This window comes from Stigmatopora argus, chromosome 3 (genome assembly GCF_051989625.1).
Source record: "Stigmatopora argus isolate UIUO_Sarg chromosome 3, RoL_Sarg_1.0, whole genome shotgun sequence".
Lineage (NCBI taxonomy): Eukaryota > Metazoa > Chordata > Actinopteri > Syngnathiformes > Syngnathidae > Stigmatopora > Stigmatopora argus.
This window is the reverse complement of record NC_135389.1, coordinates 4208058-4212752: the sequence shown is the minus strand read 5'-3', so window position 1 is coordinate 4212752 and position 4695 is coordinate 4208058.

Sequence of the window (4695 nt, the reverse complement as noted above, 5' to 3'; positions counted from 1 at the left end):
TGGTTGGGTTGACTCCACTGCAGTGGCGGGCCGTCAGGGCCTTCAAGGCCTTCTCTGCTGGCCTAAGAAATATCTGAATCATATTATATTTTGTCCATCAATACGTACTTATTATTCCAAATGGTCTGTTAGCTTCCTTTCATTGCTTTTCCCCCTGGTTGCACTGCTTCCAGATGTGTGTTTTCATATTGAAGCATTTAACCAATCACATTTCAGCCATTATTTGTTGCCAGATCAGATCTGCCTCAAAGCCTGCACAATCAGTTCTTGCGGGCTCTGCTGCATTAAACTAGACTGTTGCTTTTAACCAATCAGATTTCGAGTTGGCAACCCCACAATGATTTTTCATAGGCGTTAGCATTTTGTTGGCTGGGACATGTCATTGCTTTCACAAACTATTATTGGCTAGTAGGTGGGCCAAAGCAGTACCGAGGCAGCCGAGATCGCAAACTCCACCCACTATGGCCGACAGAAGCAAAAACAAATAGATTCTGTTTGCTCACAAAGGTATTTTCCAGACGGACTTTTTCAGGGAAAAAATGGACATCATTAAGAAAGGGCGGTCAACTCCGAAGCTAGCAAGCCTGTTACAGCCGGGAAAATGGTGTGTGGGGCACTTTCAGCGCGCTAACTTAGCTCCACAAGCAAATAGTGTATTGTTGTGTTGATTAAAAGCTATTTTCAAAACGGACCGGAAATATGACAGGACAGGCTCGACTTTCATCATTAGCTTCGATGGCGATTGGAAAGAAGGAAGAAAGAAAGAAGGATGGATATTGTGTAAAAAGGATTTTTGGTGAGTAAAATTACAAATATGGCTATATTCCTAAATAATATTTCAATTGTGGGCCAAGTTCTGATATCTGAAAAGCTCCAGTGTTTGTATTTAAGCTCCAGTGTTTGTATTTAATCACAAAATGCTGCTAGGAAATGGATTTTACCCCAGTTTAATTTTTGGGGTTTCACCATTGACGTCCATCGCTGTCTTTTTTCCCGAGGAAAAATCACCCCCTGGCCTGGTTGTAATGTCTCAAAAGCTCCAGTATTTGTATTCAATCAATAAATGATGCTAGGAAGTGGATTTTACCTAATTTTAGTGCATTTTTTGTCATTTCACGTATGGACGTATCGACGTTCATCGCTGTCTTTTTACCGGGGAAATGATACTCCGGGCCCGGTTCTGATGTCTAAAAAGCTCCAGTATTTGTATTTAATCAATAAATGCTGTTTTCGGCTGGATTTTACCCCATTTTCGGGCAATGTTTGCCCGTACGCCATTGACGTTCATCGTTGTCTTTTCCCGGGAAAATCACCCCCTGGCCTGGTTTTAATGTGTGAAAAGCTCCAGTATTTGTATTTAATCATGAAATGCTGCTAGGAAGTGGATTTTACCCCATTTTTGTGCATTAATTTATTGATTATTTTTTTATGTGTTGCAGCTGTAGCTGCAGTAGAGGTTTTATAGCCATAAAATAGTTTTTGAGGGTTGGATTGATACGTTGAAGGCGCTACCAGAAAATGCACCGCCCGCCACTGCTCCACTGTCACGCTCGGTGTTTAGACATACATATAAACATGCCAAATTAAGAGACTAAACACTTGTCTGGTGAGAACACTGAGTTCTGCCCCAGTGCCTCTGTTCATTTCAATTTATTTTCTTTCAAAGAGGTCCCTCAAACATGGCATCCAAAACACGGAAGAAACGGGTGAACAGAAGTGCTTTGGATGCTTGAGTCTGGTCGTCTGTGCGTATCTGCATGTGTATTTTGCACTAACATTTTGTCTTATTTCTGATAGTAATATTTTGCCAAGTCACAACAAGACATGTTTTAAAATTCCTCTGGCTGTCACTAAGGAACATTGCAATGGTCCGAAAACAAGATTACTTAGTTTGAGCTTTCCAACCATGTCCAATCTTTTAAGCGAATGAATGATGATTCTCATATTTTCATGATTCTTTCATTCTCCTGTTTATCTTACATTTGCACACATCCTCATTTTTTAAATAAAACTTCCTTGTGGCCTTTATTAGTTCATTCCTATGAAAAAAACATAATTACACCAAGAGGGAAGTGTAAGTGCATAAATCTTTTTGTAAGTCTTTCGTACGCCTTTAAAAAAAACCTTACTCAATCAAGCCTGAAGTAAAAAGAACATGATCAAGTTCATTACAGTAATCCCTCAAATATCGCGGCTTCACTACATTGCAGATTTTTTCTGGGGAATTTTTTTATTTAAAAAAAAAATTAAGTTCAGAAAAATGTGAAAATCCATGCTGAAACTCGCAGGCGGAAGCCACTCCCCTCTCTTCCGCTTGCTACTACTCAGCACTGGAGATGAAAAAAAAGGTAGTTATAATAGGGGTGATCCTACTTCCTGGTTTTTCGTTTATCTCATAGTCTTAAATATCAGTGTCCATACCAGCATGCTTTATTTACTGTGCTCATGATAGTACCTGACTCAAAACGCCTTACAAAATAACAAGGACTTGTACATCCCAAAACGAAACAAAACCGGAGCATGGAGAACAGTACCTTTGCAGCGATGTATGCGGTATCACACAGGACGATCCGACAGAAGAAATACCAATTCAGTCGTGTTTAAATATACACATCCCGAAGTAATCATGAATCACTCGCAGCTGCTCGAACCTAACGGCAAGCCAGGAGGGACAAACAAGCTGCTCCTTACAGTACCTCCCCTCTAAGACACGGATTCTAGACGTCCTAATGCCAAATGTCCATGAGAAGAGAAAAGCAGGCTACCGTTAACATCGTTCGGAGGGCGTCCGCGCCAGCCCGTGACGAGACGAGGGAGTGGCCGGGCCGGCGGGCATCCGCGCCGGCCCGAGACGAGGCGAGGGAGTGGCCGGTTCGGAGGGCCTCCGCGCCGGCCGGTGACAAGGCGTTGGAGTGGCCGGTCCGGCAGGCGTCCGCGCCGGCCGGTGACGAGGCGTAGGAGAGGCCGATCCGGCGGGCGTCCGCGCCGCCCAGTGACGAGGCGTAGGAGAGGCCGATCCGGCGGTCGTCCGCGCCGACATTTGGAGAGGAGTGGGAGTAGCCGGTCCGGCGGGCATCCCCACTGGCCTTTTAAATGCTGGACAAGCCCCCTGCCCTTAACAGACACCAGAATCTTAGAAAGGTCATCGGGCACCTTACCCTGGCTGCTCGGGGGGCCGGCGACCCCCTCGTCCAGGGGCCCCGGAGAGTCGCTGCCGACCCCCTCGTCCAGGGGGCGCGGAAATTTGCCGACCCCCTCGTCCAGGGGCCCCGGAGAGTCGCTGCCGCCGCCGACCCCCTCATCCAGGGGGCCCGGAGAGTCGCCGCCGCCGCCCCCCTCGTCCAGGGGGCCCGGCGTGTCGCCGCCACTTAAGGGCGGGCGGGAACTTGGCGGGCGGGAACTTGGCGGGCGGGAACTTGGCGGGTGGGAACTTGGCGGGTGGGAACTTGGCGGGTGGGAACTTGACGGGCAGGAACTTGGCGGGCGGCAACTTGGCTGGCGGGAGCTTGGCAGGCCGGAACTTGGCAGGCCGGAACTAGGCAGGCAGGAACTAGGCGGGCAGGAACTAGGCGGGAGGAACTTGGCGGGCAGGAACTAGGTGGGCAGGAGCTTGGCGGGCAGGAACTTGGCAGGCAGGAGCTTGGCGGGCAGGAACTTGGTAGGCAGGAGCTTGGCGGGCAGGAGCTTGGCGGGCAGGAGCTTGGTGGGCAAGAGCTTGGCGGGCAGGAGCTTGGCGGGCAGGAGCTTGGCGGGCAGGAGCTTGGCGGGCAGGAGCTTGGCGGGCAGGAGCTTGGCGGGCAGGAGCTTGGCGGGCAGGAGCTTGGCGAGCAGGAGCTTGGCAGGCAGGAGCATGGAGAACAGTACCTTTGCAGCGATGTATGCAGTATCACGCGGGACGATCCGACAAAGAAATACCAATTCAGTCGTGTTTAAATACACACATCCGGAAGTAATCATGAATCACTCGCAGCTGCTCGAACCTAACGGCAAGCCAGGAGGGGTCTTTTCTACGGGTACTCTGGATTCCTCCCACATTCCAAAAACATGCATGGTAGGCTCATTTAACAATCTAAATTGCCCCTAGGTATGAGTGTGTGTGAATGGTTGTTTGTCTCCTCGTGTCCTGCCATTGGCTGGCAACCAATTCATTGTAGTGCCAGAAAATCAGCTTGTATAGGCTCTAGCACCGCCCACGACCCTTGTGAGGATACGTGGTTCAGAAAATGAATTAATGAAAACCAGAACTCCATTTGTCAAGTCACATGTTGATGGTAAACATGAAGGTCAGCCTCCCATTTAAGGATTTCATTTGGATCCAGAATCTGTCTGTTGAAATGTAATGTTATGATGTGAGGCGAGCAATGGGCTGTTTTGTGCTTCATGAGAATTACCTTTGAATTAGTGGCTGGAGCACAATAACTACTTCCAGATGTTTGAGCACTATCTATCTATGACGAATATTTTACAACCCTCCAGCTTGAATCACTTACTCTTTGCTCCCTTTGCAATGTTCAGGTTAATGCTTAATCCAAACACAGTCTAGGGATAGAAGGGCCAAACCCAATTTATGAGTGGGCGGTAACTTTAATGCAGATAAGTTTTTGCAGATCAGAGGGATACAAAAACAGAGACCCATCAGACCAAGCTCAGCCAGGCAAACAAAACAGAAATAGATCATTGGGTAGAGTGGACACC